This window comes from Sus scrofa, chromosome 16 (genome assembly GCF_054392235.1).
Source record: "Sus scrofa isolate SSC_HxYL_T2T_F1_AM1 chromosome 16, Sscrofa_HxYL_maternal_Yorkshire_Landrace_v2.0, whole genome shotgun sequence".
Taxonomy (NCBI): domain Eukaryota; kingdom Metazoa; phylum Chordata; class Mammalia; order Artiodactyla; family Suidae; genus Sus; species Sus scrofa.
The window spans coordinates 52,260,154-52,284,142 of NC_139398.1; the positions used below are offsets into that span (position 1 = coordinate 52,260,154).

A 23,989-nucleotide genomic window follows, 5' to 3' on the forward strand; every position below is an offset into this window, starting at 1 on the left:
CTAGAACATTCTCTAACACCACACACAAAAATAAGCTCGAAATGGATTAAAGACCTAAATGTAATACTGCATACTATAAAACTCCTAGAGGAAAGCCTAGGCAAAACACCCTTTGACATAAATCGCAGCAAGTCGTTTAGGATCCGTATCCTAGAGAAGTAAAGATATAAACAAAATTATCAAATGGTACTTAGTTAAACAAAATATTTCACACAGCAAAGGAAACCATAAACAAAACAATCTATAAAATGGGAGAAAATATTTGCAAATGAAGTGACTGACAAGGGATTAATCTTCAAAATTATATTAACAGGTCATACAGCTCAGTATCAAAACAAAAAACTCAATCAAAAAATGGGCCAAAGATCTATTTATTCAAAGAAGACACACAGATGGACCAAGACACATGAGAAGATGTTCAACATTGCTAATTATTAGAGAAATGCAAATAAAAACAAGGTATCACATCCCATTGGTCAGAATGGCCATCATCAAAAAATCTACAAATAATAAATGCTGGAGAGGATGTGGAGAAAAGAGATCCCTCCTATACTGCCAATGGGAATGTAAACTGGTGCAGCCTCTATGGAGAACAATATATAGGTTCCTTTTAAAAAAAATAGAGTTACCATATGATCCAGCAATTCCATTCCTGAGCATATATCCAGAAAAGACAAAAACTCTAATCAAAAAGATACATACACCTCAATATTCGAAGCAGCTCTATTTACAATAGCCAAGACAGAAACAACTTAAATGCCCATTGACAGATGAATGGATAAATTGATAAAGATGTGGGGAGAGTGTGTGTGTGTGTGTGTCTGTGTGTGTGTGTGTGTATGTAAAATATATTCACACAATGGAATATTACTCTGCCATAAAAAGAATGAAATAATGCCATTTGCAGCAACATGGATGGACCTAGAGATTATCATACTAAGTGAAGTAAGTCAGAATGAGAAAGACAAATATCATGTGATATCGCTTATACGTGTGATCTAAAAAAATTATACAAATGAACCTATTTACAAAACAGAAATTGGCTCACCAACATAGAAAACAAATTTGTGGTTACCAAAGGGGCAAGGAGGTGGGAGGGATAAATTAGGAGTTTGAGATGAACATATTTACACTACTGCATGTAAAATTGATAACCAACAAAGACCTACTGTATACCACAGGGAATTATACTCAATATTTCAGTATCTAATAATGATGTATAGTAGAAGAGAATGTTAAAATATATATGTATACACACACACATATGTATAACTGAATCACTTTGCTCTATACATGAAAATAACACAACATTGTAAATCAACTATACTTCAATTTTAAAGAATTTGCCAATTAGGATATACTAGTACACACTGCCACCAGTAAAAAAGTGAAATAAAAGCACCACTGATAAAAACAAAGAGAAAGAGGGACATTAGATATCTAGAAAAGACATTGATAACAGATAAATTTTAATATCAATGCAGAAGGGTTAAATAAGCCATTAGTCCATTGGATTAAAAATTATGATAGAAAAATTTTAAAAAATACTCATAAGGTCACTGAACACATTATACTTGCAAAATGCTATAGAACATTTTATTGGCCACTTGCTCATGCTAATTAATACAATAACTTTTAAATGTATATTGTTACTCTTAATCTTTAAAATAGTAATTTAGGAGAGGCATGAAGAACACTGCCTACTTTTATAATATTTTTGGCTTCACCCAAGGAGGAGAGAAGTTTGCTCTCCTTTAGAGTATTTTTATTTTATGCACTTACTTCATCCCATAGGATAAGAAAAAATAATTGGATTAATCAGATATCATATTTTATTTGTACGTGGTTCCTGAGCCTAAATGCGTTAAAGCAAGTACAAAACTTAGTATGAATATTTGGAAATTAGCATTAAAAATTTTTTAAACTAAATTAACTCTTACTGTCCACCCTCCTTCTAGGAATCAGCAATTTTGCTGGAAAATATAAACAACAAAACTTATACAGTAGAAAAAAATTTACAATGCTTAAGGTATTTTTCAGGCAAACTGAACAATATCTAAATTCAAGAAAAAGAAACATCTAAAAAAGGGAAATTATAGTTCAATGGCTCCTTATTACATTACTGAAGTATTACAGAAAAAAAAGGGACAGAAGTAAATATTGTATGGTGTTCAATCAGCAGACTTTGGCTTCTGGTAACACAGACACGAGTAATTTTAAAAAGCCCTCCGCTTAAACAAGTAGAATGCTTACTAAAATACAACAGACGTTTAATATGTATTGCTGAGCTCATAAGAGATAAGAATGACTTAAAAAATGATTATGCAAGCACATTTAGTATTTGCTATTATCAGGCACTGTTCTATATACTTTATATAAACTGCTTTATTCCTCACAACAATCCCATGAGGCATGCATTAGTATTATTATCATTCCTATGAAGAAACTGAATCACAGAAAGGTCATCATCCAATGTCACGCAGCTAGTGAGTGGCAGATTCAAACCGAGCCAACTGGCTCCAAAGTGATGCTCAAAAGCCATTGAGCAGTTAATTATTGCTTTTATTACTCCTGCATTTTATAAAATTAATTATTGTGTTTATTGAGCATGTACTGCATTCTTACAATGTAGGGAGGACCCAAAGAAATATAAGACATAGTTCTGATCCCCAAGAAAAAAATGCCACAGTGAAGTTCAAAATAGTTTAAGCAAGGTGGGTGATGCTCTTCAAAACTATCTTGAATTTTCACTCAATAGAATAACATGACATGATCAATTTTCTCTTCACTTAAACTAAGGAAACACAATTTTGCATGCAGGGTTTGAAAACCTGATAGTCCAGAGGGAGGCAGCCCAGAGCACATCCACATTTTCTATCTCTGGGTCCAACTTCACTAATCCTCATCCTGCTATCCTATCCCCAGTGAATGGTTAGGAGCAGAGAGTAGAAGGGGAGGGCAAGCCCATTAATTTTTTTTCACTGTGACAAGATATACTTTTTTCTCTTCAATCAGTGAATCATCTAATACAGCAGTGTTTATCAGAGCGTGGTCAATGGGCCACCTATCTTAGAACTACTTGAGGGGCTGTCAGACATGCAAATTCCTGGGCTCCAGCTGAAACCCAGTGATTCTTCCTCTTGGCAGGGGACACAGAAATCTAAATAAGGAAGCCTAGTGTTTTTTGTTTGTTTGTTTTTGTCTTTTTAGGTCCGCACCTGGAGCATGTGAAGGTTCCCAGGCTAGGGATCGAATCAGAGCTGTAGCTGCCAGTCTACACCACAGCCATAGCAACACTGGATCTAATCCACCTCTGTGACCAACACCACAGCTCACAGCAACACCAGATCCTTAACCCACTGAGCAAGGCCAGGGGTCGAACCTGTCTCCTCATGGATACTAGTCGGGTTCCTTAACCACTGAACCATGACAGGAACTCCAAGAAGCCTGTTTCAAAGATCATTTTTATTTTGCCCTTACATCCTACATTTCCAGGTCTACAGAAAGGTCAATTATGAAATAAGATGGATTAGAAAGAGTAGGCTTGGAGGATGGACTGCTGGCCAAGCCGGCCCTGCCCCACACACTGGAACCCTGCTTCCTCTACTTGGAACTCTAGGCAGGACCACTCCTCTCTCTGTGATTTCTGTGTGTCACCAGAGAAACAGCATTTGTCGTCAGGGTCAGGGAAGTGCTGCCAAACATAAATTCGATGTAGAACAACTCAAGAATACCTATGGGCTTATGTTGGGCGGGATCTCTCCAGGTGAAAACCAGTAGAGACAGAAAACATTCAACAAAAGAGATCTCTTGGAACAAAGTTAGACAGGGATAGCTTCCTATGGCAATCAATACATTAGCCCATATACACAGCACTTAAACACAACAACAAGAAGTGAGCCTGAAGAAAATTAGGCCATAAACTTGGAAGACAAGAGCCTTCCCTAAAATCATACCAGGTGGCCCAAACACCTGCAGTGGGCTCTGTCAACCCTGGATGCCAGAGCTGAAAGAGCAGCCATGTCTACTTTTAAACCATTCATTTTTTCCAGATGATTAAATGTTTTCCATCTTTAACATGTCATACCTCAAACCCATAGATCACCTCCCTCGTTGCGGGACAAAGCTACTGAGCTTTCATGTTGGGAACCAGCAAATTTAATCTGTGGATGAAATTCCCCAAATCAATTTTAATCGCTGTCACAATGGGAGATTTGGAGGACTCAGAGCTGACGAAGCTGAGCAAAAACACTGCTTTAAATGGAGCATCCATGCTCCAGGTCTGCTTGCTCCTTAGGTTTCTCAGGTCCTCATGACCATACTGCCAGTGGTTTAGGTGGAAATGAAGTGGGGGCAGGGCATTTCTCTTTATATTGATGACCTTCACAAGGGCCTCTTTTTCTGAGCCACAGGTCTAACAGCCCAGAAGTTCCACCACATGCTTTATAAAGGCCATGTCTTTGAGGCAGCGGTTTGTCCCCTCTGAGGCCTTCCTGGTGGGACTTGGTCTTGCTGTGCACAAGAACTTCCGCGGAGAAAGTGGCTTCCTGTATTTGCAAGGTATTTCCAACAAATTGTTCTCACAGCAGGTCACAAATGATGTTCTGCGTTGCTGACTCAGGAGTCCCCGGCTGACCCTGCTCAAGTGCAGTAAAGAGGAAACCAGACAAGCTCAGCTTCTCAGCTTTTTCTTTTTTTTAAACTTAGGGAGACATTTAAACATATCTGACTGTTACCCCCCAGTTGGTGCTTGTGGTTTTGGTAACCACAGGGGGAGAAGGTCTTGATGCCTGCTGGTCAGTGGGAGCATATAACCTTTTTACAACAAATCTTATCTTGCGTTTCCAGTTAAAGCCGTGACAAAGGTTGTGATGGTTGTGAGGTATACAGGCCTAACATGGAGACTCTATGATGTGGTAAAGTGCTTTGTTTCGCTGTGAACAAGACTCAGACCTCTGAGACCATGTAGCCCCGAGTTGAGGTAGGTTTTGCCATCCAGGGAAGGCAGTTATGTCCATAGGACGAAGTCTTTCCCTGGCTTATTGAGTCCTCAGGGCCTTTCTCCCTCTCTGTGGCTGTGTTGTGGGGTCTGAACCACTCATGAATGCTGCTGGAGAGAAAGGTATGGCTAGGGCTCTGCCCTCTGACAAGCCAGGAAAGCCACAGCCCCACTGCAAACAGAAGAAAATCAAGAAACAGAAACTTATATTCCAACTGGGATGCCACTGTGAGGTATCCTGTGACCCTGACAATAATATACTTTTATTTTTATTTTTTGTCTTCTTAGAGCCACACCCATGGCATATGGCATTTACCAGGCTAGGGGTCGAATCAGAGTTACAGCTGCTCACCTACACCACAGCCACAGCAACGCAGGATGTGAGCTGCATCTGTGAACTACACCATAGCTCACGGCAAAGTCAGATCCTTAACCCATTGAGCAAGGTCAGGGATTGAACCTGCATCCTCATGGATACTACTCAGATTCGTTACTGAAAAGCCACGACAGTCACTCCCTGAAAATAATATATAAGGAAGGGCTGCAAATGGCACAAAACTCCTCAGTATCACAGGAAGACCTGAGAGAGGAAGTGTCCATCTGCACTGGCCTGGAAGAGCAGAATCCTCTCACACACCTTTGGGTCTCCACCACCCATCCCTCGTTTAGATCAGAGGCACTTGGGTGTGGGGCTTCTCTGACACCTGTTGATACCAGCAAGTAGTAGAGGTGTGAGACCAAGTGAGGCATACACAAAAATCATCTTTGAAGGAAGCAATTTATTGCAGAGGACATAGAAGAGAGACTCCAAATGGTACACAGCCTTGTAAACTGTTGATTTCTTACTCACTCAACCCTGTGATCAAGCAGTCTATTTCTGCTGGTCTGAAGCCCAGGGTGGCCTGCCCGTGGGAATCTCCTTTGAAGAGGGGGTACAAGAAGAACAAGCCTCATTGAAAGATAAGGAATAAAGAATGGGTTCAGGACCTATACAAACATGTCACAAGAAAAACATGAGGAAAGGAACAAGAAAAACAAACAGTAAAAAAAAAGGTACAAGAAATACGTGGTCATCAAATAGATGAAAATTATGACATCACTGTGAGCTCAAAAAATGTTACAGGTTGATTTAAGAGCTCAAAGCAGAGACATAAGAGCTTAGGAAACAGCTATTATCACCATTATTGGCTTGTTATTGTTATCACCACTACCACCATCATCTCCTTTTGCTAATTTACACACAGACCTTAATATGTGCCTATTGTGGTTCAGTCTTTTTAAGTATTAACTCGTCAATTCTCACAACAGCCCTATAAATGTAGATGCTCTTATTTTTTTTAATTTAAATATGAGGTAACCAGAAGTCAAGTAACTGAAGCAGAGTTACATTCTGGTTAGGCAGTCAAACCCTGACTTCAGAACTCTCACTTTTAGCCACCAGACTGTCCTCAAGAGTCAGGATGGACAAAAAGAGAAAACCCACATTGGAATAAGCACAAAAAGGAATAAATGCTAATAAAAATACAAGAAGGACACAAAGGAAAGAACTGAAAAGCAAGCAAAATGTATTGGCAATGGAGACAATAATAATGTGAAAATAATAGAGATGTCAGTCAAAAAAGATCCACAAATATTATCCCTATTGAAAAGAACCAAGCAAACAGAAGAAAATACTCATAGATATCATTCAAGAATATTTCCATAGATGAAAGAATATATCATGTCCCAAGAAACATTGATACATTAAGCATCAAGTCATAGTAAAATAACTAGACTTCAAAATAAAGAATACTGTGAGCATTCTAATCAAGAGGAAAAGCTGCTTATACAGGGAAAAAAATCAGGCTAATTAACATTTCACTTCTCCACAGGAATAGTCAGTACTTTTTCAAATCATGGAAAGAAAATATGAGGAATCCAAGAATTTTATACCCAGCAAACTATGTTGAATACAAAAAGAGAAGACAAACATTTTCAAACATGTAAGACCAACGACAATGGTGACCATATTTGAGACTACAAAAAGACAAATTTTGGCAAACAAGAGATAAATGCAGAAAGCTTGGTAAAAAGAATGGTGGTGAGCATCAAATCCATACACCTGTAGGACTAAGAATTAAAGCATTTGTGGAAATTATGGTTGTAATACAGAAGGCAATTGTCCCTGCATGATTTCGATGTAGAAATAATAATATTTTATTATTATATAAAAATACAATAATATATTTGCCAAGGTTCTAGAGGGAAAAAAGAAAGCAAACACACTGATTTCCAAACATTTTAGAGTTGGAGGTCAAATGATAACTTTTTAAAGCATATACGTTTCATTAGTATAAACATGTTTAATGGTAAATAGACCTATTGAATAGTTTCCAAGACATATTTGTTAAGTAGAGAAAAGCAAGTCAGAACAGTATGTACAGTATACTACCATTTATGGGATAGGGAAGATTTGATATGTATAAATATATGCTTATAGGTATACAGATTATCTCACAAAGAATATACAAAAAATTGTCAACAATGCTTACTTCTAGGGTGAGGATCTGCTTGGTTAGGATACAAGAGTAAAAGAGGGAGACTTACTTTTCACTCTTCAGAATTTCAAATCATGTACTTATATTAACTAATCAATAAGTTATTTTCAACCCAGGCTTTGATACATCTTCATGAGCCTCAAGTTCACACTACTTTTTTCTTTTTTTTTGGATTGTTAAATTTTGGCATATTTAGCTTGGCTCTGAGCTCCCTTTGCTGGTCTCTAGGTTGTCCTGCTAAGCCTGTCTGAAGAGACATACACAATTTTCCTCTCATTGTAGAACTTTTAAGGGCCTGGTAAGAATCACCTTTTGTTAAAAGACGTCCTCCCTGGTCCTCATCCTTACTTCACCCTCTCACCTCTCACCTCTCACCTCTCACCTCTCGCCAGGTACCTTTTGCCTTGATATAAAAATCTCTTCTCTCTAACTTGAGATGAATATGCAGGACTGAAGGGAGAAAAGCTTGTCATCAAAGAAGGCTGGGCAAAAGCTAAGGCCTACAAAGAAGGTCAATAAAAGTGGCTGTCTTTTTTCTCTGCAGACAACCTGCAACCCACTGAGTCAGGAACAGTCTGCATAAAGGACTTGGGATGAAAACAGTGGCCTCTTTATTATAGAATCTAAGGGCTCAAAGAAGCCTCAGACTGAGAAAGGAGAAGAGTTGGCTGGTGAATCATTCCAAGTCACCGCATTTCTATGTACCTTGCAGAATTCTGGACTTTCTGAATGGGCTGAATGGGTTAGCTGCTGCTAAGTGTGCTCAAGTGGTATTGGTGATCACTCTTGAGTGCTTTGTCCCCTCTCACTTTAATGGAAATGTGTGCATCAGGGTGTACCCATGCCATCTCTTGCCAGGTTGACCAGTTCCTCCAAAGGAGTATCTGGCTTCCTTCTGATTGCATTCTGGGATGGTATTTTCTCTCACTGGAAGCTTCCATCCAGGACAGAACCTGTCTCAGTTCTGAGGTCTGGGGCCAAAGTTGCCTTTGGCATGAGGTTGCCAGACTAAGCCACCTTCATATCCAATAGCTCTCCTCAGGCTCTTCTATACTGTGGTTTTCTGGGCCCTTCCATGCTCTGGCATGCACCTGAACTCTTTTCAATCACATCTTGGCTATCTGTCACTCAGCACTCTGGGAAACGATGTGGGGCAGAATCTATGACTGTGCCAGTCACTGTGTAAAGTGCTTCACTTTTCCTACCACTTATTGAGCACTGCTAATGCCAGACAATTGCACTAGGCGTTTTACAAGTAATATTTCATAAGTTTTTTTTTTTTTGGCTTTTTTAGGGTCATACCTGCAGCACATGGAGGTTCCCAGGCTAGGGGTTGAATCGGAGCTACAGCTGCTAGCCTATGCCACAGCCACAGCAACGAAGGATCCAAGCCACGTCTGCAACATACATCATAGCCCACGGCAACACCAGATCCTTAACCCACCGAGTAAGGCCAGAGATCAAACCCGCAACCTCATGGTTCCTAGTTGGGTTTGTTTCTGCTGCAACATGACTGGAATTCCCATAACAGCCTTTTGAATTGGTGTTTGAGGCTTAAAAAGTTTCAGATGTAGGCATATTTCTACCTGACTCCAAACCTATAGTTTGTTCAACTGAGTCACCATCTTATTCTATCTTCACAGTAATCCTATTAGGATCTATTATCTGTATTTCTCCTACATCACTCAGCATGGTACTATTCCTGAATCTTTTTTTTTGTTGTTGTTGTTGCTGTTGTTGTTGTTACTATTTCTTGGGCCGCTCCCGCGGCATATGGAGGTTCCCAGGCTAGGGGTTGAATCGGAGCTGTAGCCACTGGCCTACGCCAGAGCCACAGCAACTCGGGATCCGAGCCGCGTCTGCAACCTACACCACAGCTCACGGCAATGCCGGATCGTTAACCCACTGAGCAAGGGCAGGGACCGAACCCGCAACCTCATGGTTCCTAGTCGGATTCGTCAACCACTGCGCCACGACGGGAACTCCTACTATTCCTGAATCTTAAGTGGGCTGACTGAATTGAAAATCAGGAGCTGAGGCTAACCATACACCTATGTATTTTTCCTTCTGTCTCTTTTCCAAAAAAAGGCAAGTGCTAAAAGACACTGTAGAAGAGAGAAGGATGTAGAGGCACTGCTTCCTCTTTTGCCCCCTAAAATCTGGGGGAGAAGGAGTGCTCTGGGGTCATTGCCCTAGAATTTGGATTTGCGAACAAGACAAATAAAAAGTTGTGAAGCTGTAGATAATCCAGGCAGGGTCACTTTCTTTCTCCCATCCACATGGAATTTTTTTTTTTTGACCATTTCATGAAAATGAAACAAGAAATAAGTCTTTACAGATTCACATTACCATTTGGGATGTGGACAATCGTTAAAGGACTGGGGAGTTCCCACTGTGGTGCTGCCGAAATGAATCTAACTAGTATCCATGAGGATGCGGGTTTGATCCCTGGCCTTGCTCAGTGGGTTGAGGATCCAGCATTGCCAGGAGCTGTGGCGTAGGTCACAGATGCAGCTCAGATCCTGAGTTGCTGTGGCTATGGTGTAAGCTGGCAGCTGTAGCTCTGATTTGATCCCTAGCCTGAGACATTCCATATGCCATAGGTGTGGCCCTAAAAAGCAAAAAAAAAAAAAAAAAAAAAAAAAAAAAGACTGGGATACTCATGTCTGTTTCTAGCTTTGAAATTGCTCTGCCTTTCAGTCTTTGCTTCTGAAGTCCCCCAATCCCTATAGCTAGAATACCTCAAGGTCCTCCAGCCTGAGGCTCAGCATCACTGCCTAGTTGCTAGTTGGATCCATGTTTTAAATTTTAGAGTTATTACTGAGCCTGAGTCCTCACAATGGGCCCCAGGAGTTGTGACAATCTTCAGCTTTATCCCTATTCCTAAATTTTGTTGTGGTTTTATGACTCATAGCCTCATCCCTTTCTAGGCCTGGGCCCCTGTCTTGTTCTTTTAAGCTCCCCTTCTAGGAAATGGGAGGATATAATTAACATACTTCCAATGACAAGTCTGAACAGGGACTTGTGACAGACATCCCATTTTATTTCCCTAAGTCTTAGCAATTGGTAGAGAAGGACTAAATAACTGGTTCAGTGTCACCCAAGTTCAGATCTTCCTGCTACCAGAGTTCTGTGCTTTCTACCATAACACATAGATAACCCTGATTTTGCTCTTTTTGGAAAAGTAGCCCTAAATACTAAATTAAAAGTTTACTTTATAGGCACAACTATCCCTTAAGGTTCAATAAGACATGATATTTTTTAAAGACAGTTTCATTGAAATATAATTTAAATACCATAAATTTCATCCAGAGTGTACAACTTAATGATTTTAGCATATTTTACAGAGCTGTGAACTATGAACATGACTTTTTTTCCTTTGGTCTTTTTAGGGCTGTACCTGAGGCATATAGAACTTCCCAGACAAGGGGTCGAATTGGAGTTGCAGCTGCCGGCCTATGCCTTAGCCATGGCAACATGGGGTATAAGCTGTGTTGATGACCTACACCACAGCTCATGGGAACATGGGATCCTTAACCCACTGAGTGAGACCAGGGATTGAACCTGCATCCTCATGGATAATAGTTGAGTTCATTACTGCTGAGCCACAGTGGGAACTCCATACCACCATAACCTTAACTTAGAATATTTTAGATCAATTCAAAAAGAAAGCCCGTACTCATTAAAAGTCACTTCCAATTCTCTCCATCCTCTGCCCTAGGTAATCTACCTTTTCTCTATATATATTTGCTTATATTGGATATTTCATATAGATGGAATCTAAAGTGATCTTTGAGTCTGGCTTCTTTTACTTAGCACCATATTTCCTAGGTTCATCTATATTGTATGTATCCAAACTTTATCCCTTTATAATGCTGAGTAATAGTCCATTGCATGGATACATCACATAATGTTTACGCATTCTTCTGTTGATGGGCATTTGGACTGTCTCTACTTTGGGCTATTATGAATAATGCTGCTATGAACATCCATGTGGAGGTGTTTGTGTAGACAGGTGTCTTCCATTCTTTGGGGTATGTATCTAGGAGTAGAATTGCTGGGTCATACAATAACTTTTATGTTTGATATTCGAAGAGCTGTGAGACTGTTTTACAAAGGGGCTTTATCATTTGACATTCTTATTACTAACATATGAGGATTCTAGCCATGTGTTTTTTAAAAGTCATTTTGATAATCTGTTTCTTCATCCATAAAATGGAGCTAATAATATCTACTGCCCCTAGTTGTTGTGAGGCTTGAAGAACATAATGTGTAAAGAGGGACTCTTTTTGAGGCTCTGGAGTAGAGCAAGTGTCAATAAATTGATTTCCAAGCAAAGGGCGCAGCTCACATGAAGCTGCCATGAGAAGCTTTGTGTGGTCAAGATGCTCTCAGGCTTTGTTGTTTCTTTGGCTGAAGACTGTTTAATGAAAGCTCTTGTCTTATCAAGAAGTGGAGATGCCCCAGTCACCAGATACCCCAGTGTTGATTGTGGGGGTCCATGCAGACTGTCAGGGTTTGAGGTAGCTTGCTGGCCAATCCTCTTCTATAATATAATGTGGCAGCTGGGCTTCTTTGGCCTTGCTCTGTCCCTGAGACTCTGCAGGGGCCCCAGTCTGGTGTGACCTGAACACTTTAGAGGGTAAGAGTGAGCTTTCTGTTGGTTTTATTCATTGGGAATGGTTTAGGGGCCAGTTCTGGAGCTCTCATCTGTCCAGGAATGCCCCTCATCTCCACACTTGATTCTGCCACCATTGGGCCTGGAGACCCACCTCCACCAGAGCAGCCACCTGGTACTACCTTCCAGGGCTGAAGTCTGTCATCTACCTGGGGAGGTCCAGGGGGAGCCAGGTCTGATAGTTGGAATTCCTACCCACGGACCCAGGATTTAACAATGAAGACATGAAAATGACACATGGCACAGAATTTGGCTAGTGTTGCAATTTGGCAAGATGCAACTTCCTTTCCAGCAGTGGAGTTCAGCCAGATAACCTAGCACCAAATCTGAATATCTCCCAATCTGAGAAGCCTCAATCTGAACTCTTGTCTTTATCCCTTTAAATTCTTCTATGGCAGCTGGTCCCTGGTCTCCAAACTCTTGTTCTGAATTGGCCCTTGGTCCTCCCTTGGTTATGGCACATGTGGAATATGGCTTGGAAGAAGCCCCAGTCGTATTTCTTCAAATGACAATATGGTACTATTACCATGTCTGACTCAGAGGCCAGAACTGCCCTGCCAGGGGCCTGGAGAGCATCTCCGCACAGAGGCTTCCTAAGGGGCTGACAGCTGGGAGGATCAGAGGCCTCAGGAGACTGGGACCATGTCCAGCATTCCTCATCGCTCGTCTGAGGATGTGAAAGCTACACTAATTAAATCAGCACATAAGGAGAGGATTCTGGGGTCTTCGCAGGCCTGTAGGAGCCTCTACTTCCTAGTGGCATAATCAGCGAGAGCAATTCATTTCATGGAGGTAAAAGCAGGGACTAATGTACAAAGGAACTCAGAAAAGGGGTCCTCTGTGGAGAAATGGGCCTGAACAGAGGAGAGAGAACCGGGACATCAGCATCTCAGACTGGGTGTTGTGAGCACTCCAGATATTGGGAAGGGACTGCGTCTCTTTCTCTTCCAACCTCTCCCCTTGGTATCAACATGTCAGCAGCATGGCTTGCCCACAGGCCACATGTGACTATACTTGGTTTAAGTCACCGTTACTAAGGGAGATCGCTGAGGATACAAGAAAAGATGGACTGTAAAGCTGGAAGGACAAAGCCCAGCCTCTGGACTGGGGGTCTGTTGGTGGCTGGGCTGCCAGCGTACTGCCCTGACAATACCCTACACCGGCCACAGGCTGTCTTTTCAACTCCAGCCAGGGCATTTGGAGAAGAGCCAGTGAACTGACAAGCTGAGAGGCAGGCACATCAGCATAAAGCGGGGCGACCAAGGAAGGCTGCCCCAGGCACTTGGGTTTTTGATTTTTAAATTGAGCAACAATTTACTGCATAAGCCTCAACTTAACTCAGTCATTTCCATGCTTTTTCTTAATCAGGCCAACAACTCCCTGATTTTTACATTATTATCCTTCCTTTGTGGATGAAGGGATTGAGATCCAGAAAAGTGAAGTCACGTGCCTATGGTCATACAGCTGGTCAAAACAAGAGACTCATTTTTGACTTTGAGTGGAGGCCACTGTTGAAGGCCTGGAGGTATCTGACCTCTCCCCACACCCCTGCCCTCACCAGTCCGAGCCTGGCGCAGGGATCATGTGGCCTTGGCCCCGCAGGGACAGAGGGGATTTCCACCCAGACCACGAACACTACGCTGGCCAGTTCCTGCTTTGCTGGGACAAAAGTGGCCCCAGGCATTGTTCTCACAGGACCCAGAATGGACATGGCCTTCTTGAGGAGAGATATGCAGCTGTTATTCTGGTGTCAAGGCAAGGGATTCACTTGTGAAGGCATCAGCTTCCCTGGGAAGGAAATGCAGCTGAAAAGGCTCACGGCCAACAAATCCTGTTGTTTCCACTCAGATCTCTGAATGGGAAGGGAGGAAAGCAAACATCCTGGCCAGAAGGGAAGCCTGGGCTGAGGCTCCCTGTGCTGGGTTGCAGTCACAGGGCCCATGGGGTTTCAGCTCTGTTCTGAGGTCCAGGATTATCCTTCTGGAGAGCCCAGCCCAGGCTCTCATATTCATCATCAAAAGGCCCAGTGACATGGTTTCTGGGCAGGGTTCCTGACCCCGAGAGGCCACACTGTGTCCTGGGATGTGGGGCCCACTCCTTTTGACACCGGGCTGGCCCTTCTTCTGCTCTAGTTCCTGGGCAAGCATGTCCAGCCCAGTAGGAGACCTGGGCTTCTACAACTAAATGTAATCAGCTTATCGACTAAACTGGACTTGAGGACCTGTAAATCTGTGCTTTACCTTGGGTCTTCATTCCATGGCTCTGAATCATCATCTGACTTTTTCACTCAAGCTCAGTTTCATCATCCAAAATAGTTTAATTAGTCACAAACATTAAAAACCTAGTACATTGAAATCAAAGTTCTACTTGCTCATACATTTCAAATCTTTGCCCCTGCCTACACCCCGCAACCACACACACACACACACACACACACACACACACGCGCGTGCCCCCGCCCCCCCCCAGCCCCTGACCCCCCCAGGTCTTAGAAGCCTGCAGTGGGGAAAGTCTCTTCCTTGTTTCACCTCCGTTCTTACTTACCTTGCTGCTGTTTTTTTGGCCCTTTTGGGGTCTAGCCTACCAGGAGAGGGGCCTCTGAGAAAAAGTGCACAGAATGGGTGATGAGATTATAAGCTGGAGTCGGGGCACTGTGGGCTTATGCTTTTGTGTATTCTTTGGGAGCTCCCCCACTTGTAGTGACTCACCATGGGCAACGCCTTCTCTAGCCTGCTTCCTTCCACCTCCTGGTTTCCAAAAACCAATCCCTCTCTTGGCACCCCCTCCTCCCTTCCTGCCTTCTCAGGCCAGTGCCATTCCTAGTGCCCATCGAGAGGCATGCTCACTTTACCTTGCCAAAGCTTTGCCTCAGGCTCAGCCACCTTTCATTTTCAAGGCAGGAGTCAGCCTCTACATCCTTCCTAATTCCAGAAGTCACAAACCAAGTGCCCCTTTAGAAAGATTTCCTTGAGGACCTCCTCCCTCACCTCGCACCCAACACACCTAGACAGCCTGGCTCTCAAGAAATCCTTCTCATGAGCCTCTTCAATGTCCTGAATGCCAAACCAGTTCTCAAGGGTTCATCCGTCACCACCTCCTGGCTACAGATAAGACAAGGCTATTTGTGAGATGACCCAATACCGCACTCTAGAGAGTGGGATTTGAGTATCTATCGTTCTCAGTTTGGGGGCCTTTGGCAACACTCATAGATAGGAAGAGTCCTGTTTAACAACTACTTAGACAAGCAAATGCCCAGGGAGACTGTATCACCCACAATGGCAGCCCTCATGTTCCATCTGAAGGCTGGCAGGCTGGCTATGCCTTCTCAACACTGGAATCCCCAGGCCTCATCCTGAGCTTGTCATTGCTTCCTGGATGGACGTTAATCTCCATGAAAGCTCTGCATTCTGAGTCCCCTAGTTTGTAGAGGAAGGCATCAGGCTGACAATGTCCTATGAACTTACTTGGGGGGACCTACGGGTCCTCCTTTCTACCTGCTGCACCTTTGAAGAAAAAAGCCCAATACTTGGTGCAGCCTGGGCACATTCTGATGAACTGCCAGCCTGAAATCAGAACATATTGTCTGCCTTACAGAAGGGGATGCAATCCCTGATTAAGATCCCTACTGGGACTTCCAAAAGGGAGGTAGAGTGAACACAAGAGCCACATGATAACTTGCTTCATTGGAGGGATGAAAAGGTGTGTTGTTCAGCCTATTAATTATGAAAAAGTCAGAGAAATAACAGAGAAAAGATGAGAATCCAGCCCTCTTCCAGGGCTGCTTGGTGGAGGCCTTTAGGAAGTATACCAATATTAATCCTGATACCCCAAAGGGTAAGTTCTAATAAATACCCATTTTTTCATTCAATCCACCCCATACATTAGGAGAAAACTATAGAAGGCAGCTAAATGACCACAAACCCCTATGAATAAGCTCACAGACTTGGCCTTTGAAGTACTGTAGAGATAGGGTTGAGGAGGCAAAGAGAGTTCAAGAACAACAATGAAAGGCACAGTGCTTGGCGGCAGCTCTAGCCTCTGTACCAGCTCAGGTTTACCCTCCCTTGAGAAAGCCCATGGCAGGGGCAGGATCTAGAAAGTCTGGTTCAGACTGTCCTGCTGAGAAGAGACCTGTTTTAAAAATGCAGCCAGAGAGTTCCTGTTGTGGTGCAGCGGAAAGGAATCTGACTAGGAACCATGAAGTTGCAGGTTCGATCCCTGGCCTTGCTCAGTGGGTTAAGGATCCGGTGTTGCTGTAAGCTGTGGTGTAGATTGCAGACGTGGCTTGGATCTGGTGTTGCCATGGCTGTGACATAGGCCAGCAGCTGTAGCTCCGATAAGACCCCTAGCCTGGGAATCTCCATATGCTGTGCCATGGGTGCCTCCCTAAAAAGACCAAAAAAAAAAAAAAAAAATGCATCCAGGAGGGGCACTGGAAGGAAGAATGTCTCCTGCATGGAAAAAATCCATTGATGTGCAAACAAGAGGGTCACCTGAAGTGGGTCTTCTTGCCCAGTCCTGAAGGGGACTTGGGGTCAAGAGGACTGAAGACTGACGGGGTGGGACCCTCCCTGGCTCCCAAAGGATACCTGGTCAATTCCCTGGAGAAGCCTCAGGTAACCCTTGATGTGGCAGGTGGGAAAATTATTTTTTTTAAGATATGGGGGCTGTGTACTCTGTGCTGAATGGGGATCCTTGCCCCCTATGGGATCAATGGACAGCCTGATGCCAAATGACTCACCCACCTTCTACCTCCTCAGCTGTTTACCAGGAAGTTTTACCTTTGTATACAAGTTTCTGCTCATGAGTGCCCTTGTTGGGAAGGTTTTTGCTTTCTAAATTCCAGACAATAGCTCAGTTTGGAGACTCCCTCAGAGAAGCACCCACCAGGAGAAACAATTGCTCTTGGCCATAGGAGCCTGCCTCAGTCACAAATGAGAAGAGGTCTCCCTCCAACCCAAATTTTTTCCTCAAGTAAACCCCTCTGTGTGGCACACTGAAGATCCTGGCACAGCTACTATTCAGATTTCACTAAAATCCAGTGCTGATGACTTGTGGAATAAACAGTATCCCTTGGCCCAAAGAGGTATCCAGCCTTTAATAACAAAGTTCTTAAAATATGGGCTAGTACAACCTGGCCAGTCTCTGTGCAATACCCTCATTCTGCCCATAAAAGAGCAAAGTGGAGAAAACACATTTGTTCAAGACCCAAGGCCAATTAATAAGGCAATAGTCCCAGTTCACCCAATAGTCCCTAGTCCATACACTATACTGACCCGAGTTATGGAAAATACAAACCGGCTTAACAATGCTTGACTTAAAAGAAACCTTCTTTTGCATTTCTCTGCTCAGACCATCAATATCTCTTTTCCTTTGAGTGGTCAGATCAGACACTTTAACACTTCTCAGCTAGTCTGGACTGTACTGCCCTAAGGCTTCAGGGACACCCCACACCTGTCTGGAAATGTGTTAACAAAGGAATAAAGAGCATTAAGGTTGGTTTATGGGTCTCTCCTATAGTATATGGATGACCTCCTAATTTTTAGCTCCACTAGGGAAGACTCAGATTAAAAATACCATTCAGGTCCTCATCTTCCTGGGGGAACAAGGATACTGAGGTTTCTCCTCACAAGGCCCATATCTCTACCCAATAGGTTAAGTACCTGGGATACTTGCTCACCCCTGGAACAAGAACTCCGGCCTAGGACTGAAAAGAAGCCATCACAACCCCTTGACACCCCTGCCACCCAGACTAAGAGGTAAGATAAGACCTTTCTGGGGATGGCAGGATTTTGCAGGATCTGGATACCTGGATTCAGGCTCATAGCAAAGCCTCTCTGAGGCCCTAAAAGGAAAGACTACAAGCTGCTCAAGTGGGATGAAAATTGCCAACAGGCATTTCTACCTGTTGCATCTGCTCACCCCAAATTTACTATTCATTGAACTCCCTCCCTCCCCTAACCCTGGCAACCACAATCTCCTCTCTATATCTGTGAGTCTGTTTCTGTTCTGTAGATAGGTTCATTTCTGCCATATTTTAATTCTGCATATAAGTGATATCATATGGTATTTGTCCCTCTCTTTCTGACTTACTTCACTTAGTATGAGAATCTCTAGTTGCATCCATGTTGCTGCAAATGGCATTATTTTTTTCATTTTTATGGCTGAGTAGTATTCCATTGTGCATATGTACCACATTTTCTTAATCCATCCATCAATGGACATTTAGGTTGTTTCCATGTTTTGGCTATTATGAATAGTGCTGCTATGAACATACAGGTGCATATATCTTTCTGAATTGTAGTTTTGTCTGGATATACGCCCAGGAGTGGAATTGCTGGATCATATGGTAGTTCTGTATCTAGTTGCCTGAGGAACTACCATACCGTTTTCCATAGTGGTACATTCCCACCAACAGTGTAGGAAGGTTTCCTTTTCTTCACACCCTCTCTAGCATTTGTTATTTATAGACTATCAATGACAGCCATTCTGACCTGTGTGAGGTGTTACCTTATTGCAGTTTTATTTGTATTTCTCTAATAATTAGCAATGTTGAGCATCTTTTCATGTGCGCAGGCGTAACTCTTAAAGTTTGCCAAATCCTAAAGCCAGTCACTGTAATGCTGGGCCCCCATGCCAAGGGTCCTTGGTTCATTTCTGTGTGGCAACTGTTGAATAAGTATACTCCAGTAGGCCAGACCTCAAGGATGGGTCCCTGGCCAATCCCAATGCAGTGTGGTTTACCAATGGATGGAAACAGTTTAATACATGAAGGACTAAGAAAGGCTGACTGGGAGTCCCCATCGTGGCTCAGCGGTTAACAAACCCGACTAGCATCCATGACAATTGGGGTTCGATCCCTGGCCTCGCTCAGTGGATTAAGGATCCGGCGTTGCTGTGAGCTGTGGTGCAGGTCGCAGACGTAGCTTGGATCCCGCGTTGCTGTGGCTGTGGTGTAGGCCAACAGCTACAGCTCTGATTGGATCCCTAGCCTGGGAACCTCCATATGCCACAGGTATGGCCCTAAAAAGACAAAAAAAAAAAAAATTATAAAGGCTGACTCTGCCATTGACTGTGGTCAATTGTTGAATTGAGAGTTCTATCCTCTCTCAGTACCACCCAAAAGGCCAATTTGATTTGTCTTGACCAGAGCACTCCAGCTAGGAAAGGGATGAAGAATCAATATATATACTGATTCCAAGCATGGATTACTAGTGCTGCATGCCATACTGCCATATGGAAAGTAAGGGGACTACTAACAGTCAAAGGATCCCCTATGCAGAAATTCTAGAACTCCCAGAAGCAGCTCAGAAGTTATTCATTGCAGAGGTCAACCAAAGGGGCAACACCTCCCTTATAAGGGGAAACACCCTGGCTGACAAGGCGCTAAGACTACAGCCAAAGAACAGCCAGTCCTACAAGCTACAGCTCTCAGACTTAACAGCTCGACATTCCCAGTGGTGCCATCTTATACACCTGAAGAAATTGAGTGGGCTGAGCTTAGGGGACAGGGAAGATACCACTCAGGGTGCCTGACAAAAGACAGCAAGCTTCTCATTCCTGGGGCGGAGCAATTGAAAATAATTAAGCACTTCCCTGGATCCTCCCACTCAGGGCAGGACTCCCTAGTCAACCTGGCTACTCAGGTGTTCCTGGGTAAGGGATGGTCCCAAACTTAAAAATGTCATCAGGGCTTGCGAGATGTGTGCCTGCAGTGACCTAGGAAGCCACACCATACCTCAACATCTGACTCAGCCCAACCAACATCTGGGAACTTATCCAAGGGAGGATTGGCAATGGATTTGACCCAAATGCCTCCACATAAGAGATGGAAATACCTATTTGTATTCATAGACACTTTTACAGAATGGATAGAAGCTTTTCCTGCTAGAACTGAAAAGGCAATACAAGTATCCAAATTTCTGCCTAAAGGAAAAATTCTGAGATTCAGGTTACCCAAAAGCCTACAGAATAATAACAGAACTTCCTTCCCTGCCAAGATGACCTGACAGGTTTCCTCAGCTCTGGGTATAAACTACTACCTCCACTCTTTCTGGAGGCCCCAAAGTAGAAAAAGCAAGTCATGTTCTACCAAGAGCATTTGCTAATCTGTACCAAGAGACTTCAGAAACCTGGGTTTCCCTTCATGAACCAAGACAGCTCCAAAGGGAATTTTAAAACTTTGTCCATTTGAAATGACCTGTGGGAGGCCCTTTTGGACCTCAGATCTCTTGCTTGATGAGGAAACCCACAAATTGGTCTCCCACATTGTTAACCTGAGCCAAGTTCAAAGGGTCTTCCAAGAATATGGGAACAAAGTGCTACCCTTCCTGGCAAAAAAGAAAATGTCAAGGTCTCCATCCATTCAGGGTCCTCTAAATCTTGGAAAGAAGGATCCCCTGTGGAGCAGCCATGACCAAAATGGAAGGGACCATATCAAGTGACACTAAGAACCCCAACTGCTGTTGGGCTACAGGGAGTTACTAGTTGGGTACATCTGTCTAAAATAAGTCCTGTACCTTTAAAGTCCTAACAAGAACCAGAAGAGACCTACTCCTGTGAGCCAATAGAAGATTTCAGGCACCTGTTCAAGAGAACAGATAAGTGACTTCACATAGCTCTGGTGGGTGGGCCTAGTAAGCCTTATGTTTCTAACTATCATGGTCTTATTCTGCTGCTTTTCAGAATCTCCTCCTCTGGTAAACATCTTCTTTGCTCCTGCTGGGTCTGATAAAAAAAATTGCATTATGTTGTCAAAAACCATGATACTCCTAGAAGGGCTTCTGACGATGGTCATGGCTCAAGAGGAACAGGAAAAAATTCTTTAATAAATATATCTAAAATCATTGCCCAGGGAGAAAAACTAGTTAATTGCTGGGTCTTCCATAAAAACCCTGGCTTATGACAATTGTTACAGGTACGAAGAGGTATATAAAAGAATTTTACCAACTGCAACACATGGAACAGATCCTCAGCGCCCTCAGCGCCCCTCAGCTAAGAAAATGAGCACCGTGGGCATGACCCAGTCAAACCCAGCACTTTGTCTGCATTTAACACCCCACCCCCCTTTTTAAAAAAAGGTGACATAACTTTTTCATTAATCATGTTACTTTTGTTATCCAGAAAACCAGTCGTGCTTCCAATGCCACTACACCTCTAAAGGGGCTTGAGGCAGCCTCTTCGGAGCAGTCGCTGACCACCAGATGGTAATGTCAACACATTGTCTTGGAACCCAGATCCAAACTACATTCCCACAATTGTCTCCACTCTGTGTGCTTATAATGAAGCCTAGACCAAAGGTGACTATAGGATAGGGATGTAATGGACTAAAAATTGGTCTTAAAATGTTCAGGCTCTAGAGAAGCAGTGGATATAACCTTCTTATCTAAGTCAAGGGCATGGAATACTGGACTTAAGTATTTTGAATACATGAATTGTGTTCACAGCTTGTCCCTTCCCTGGATCTGGATGGCTGCTTCCTTGTTAAATTCTTTTCTTCCCAGATCTCTTACAGTACCTTCAGGATATATGTGGGTATAAGGCACTCCCCAGAATGCGGGCCCAATGACAAATGCACCCCAGGGAAAATGTGGACCCTGTATAAATGTTTCTCCTTATATTGACAATGTATGGTGCAAGGGAGCCTGCATATGACGATGTCTGGCCGCGCTCACAGTCACAATACACAATAATACTCAATACCCGTTCCAGGAGGGCCACTGGATTAACACTGGCAGGAATAGGAATGGAAGGGGAATTGGCAGCCCCAAGGGGAGGCTTTGCCCACCATGAGGTAATCCCAGAAAATCTAACCAACACTTTAGAGAGCTGAGCTCTGACCACCGGAAATGCCCTCTATAGACTTTCAACTTCTTTAAACTTAATGGCCAGTGTGGCCACAAGCAAGAGATCGGTCTTAGATTACTTGCTGGTTGAGTAGGGTGGCATTTGTACAGTCATAAACAAAATCTGCTGCACCTATGTTAATAATTCAGGCTGGATCGAGATGGATATCAAAAAGCTTTATGAACAAGCATCATGGTTACACCACTACAACTAGGGCTTAGACACTAATGCCATCTGGTCCTCCATTAAGAATGCCCTCCCTAACCTCACTCAGTTCTTGCCCATCCTGGGCCTGAGTCCTCCTCCTCCTCTTCAGACTCTGCTTCTTTAACCTCTTGGGAAAGTCCGTGTCCTCCAGGTTACTACAATTCCATGTCAGAATGATGGCTATGTGAGGACTCCAGCCTATGCTGCCCTCTGATTTAAAACAAGAAGCTGTCTTGTCCCTGCAGCCCCTAGACCAAGCACCCAGAGATCCCTGTCAGGCAGAGTCGATGCCCCTGCCCAGCTCTGAAGCAGCTACAGAAGATCAACCATCGCTCCTCTGCTACCCATAAACATATGGGAATAAAATCTCTGTGTGGGAGTGGGACAGGAGGGGAAGGGGCAGAACACAATTGCTAGATAAATGGAGAAGGGACTCAGCTGTGGGATGAGATAAAGATCAACCGCCACCAGCTGAAACTAAGGTGGCTTAGAAAATAGTCCAGTCATTGACCTTTAGCTCATTAAACCTTCATTATAATACTAAACTATCACTCCCCTTTACAACCATGTCAGTTCTGAGATGGACCATAAAAGGCCAAAAAGTGGGCAGTGGCCCAGTTCCTGGGAAATCCCTACCCTTCCCTGAAATAACAAGAATGTTCCTCCTACTCATTAGCGTAAGAAATTCTTTAGCCCATAAAGACCAACAACCCCATGCCCTGGGGCTACTCTCACTTTCTGAGATGGTTTGCTTTCTGCCTATGGAGTATGTATCCCTCTGAATAAACTCGCTTTGACTTTTTTTGGCTTGCCCTTGAATTCTTCCCTGCATGAAGCCAAGGACCCTCACTTGATGATCTGTCTTAAGGATGTGTGAGGGTCCCAGAACATGACATTTCCCTCTCCTGCAGTAAAGGTCAGAACCTCAATTTGCAGGATGTGAAATAGAGGGAGGAGATGGAAGACAGGGCTCTGCCTTAGCTCTCTTGTGTTCAGGGCTGGAGTTTTTGGATTAGTTTTGGCTGAACCACTAACCAGCTGGGGGACCCTGGCAAAGTCATGAAGCCCCTCTGGCTATAAGGGCTTTACCTGTAAAACAGTGCTGGGACTCATGTCTAAGGGCTCTTCAGTAACAAAGTTAAAGTAGACAGGAGTGGGAAAAAGTGGCTTGTTTCTGGGTTGCCTTAATGTGTCACAGGCTCCAAGGGTGTAGGTACCTCCATGAGCTGGAAAGCTCTTAGCAGGTCTGATGGTGCCGCTCTGAAGCTGTTAGCTCTTCCTGTGGCATTCTCCATCTGGGACCCAGAATCCAGGCAGGGCCCCACCTTCTCCCAGCTCACCCATGACAACAAGTCCTGCAAAGTTCCATGAATTCTACCTCCAAAATTTATCTTGAACCAGCTCATCCTTTCTTTGGCTTTCAAGAAAAGACTTACCTTATCTCTCGCCTGGATTCTTCATCTTTCTGACCGTTGGCTTAAATCTTTATCACTGACCTTCTGGAGTCAATTCCCAGCAAGAGTCCTCTTGCGCATCATTCCAGATCATATATGAGACCAAATGCGGTTCAGGAGCAAAGAAAAGCTGTCTTTGGTCAGAGAATGGAGAGGTGTGAGCTCCCACCCCAGAGCATACATTCCGCCGACTCTCCCAACAGGCTATGGGCGGGGCTACTTTATAGGTTTTTCCTCCAAGGTGAGGGGGCGGGGTTCTCGGGGGTGG

At 43.5% G+C, this 23,989-nt stretch overlaps 1 long non-coding RNA gene across 1 annotated transcript; it reads right to left on the bottom strand.

The window, feature by feature from the left end:
• Positions 1-1,452: 1,452 nt before the first annotated feature.
• On the bottom strand, positions 1,453-23,917 carry LOC146395574 (uncharacterized). Its single transcript, XR_014831391.1, has 2 exons — positions 23,704-23,917; positions 1,453-5,171 (listed from the first exon to the last, which is right to left on the bottom strand). It is a non-coding gene; the product is annotated as an uncharacterized LOC146395574 (long non-coding RNA).
• Positions 23,918-23,989: the final 72 nt, after the last annotated feature.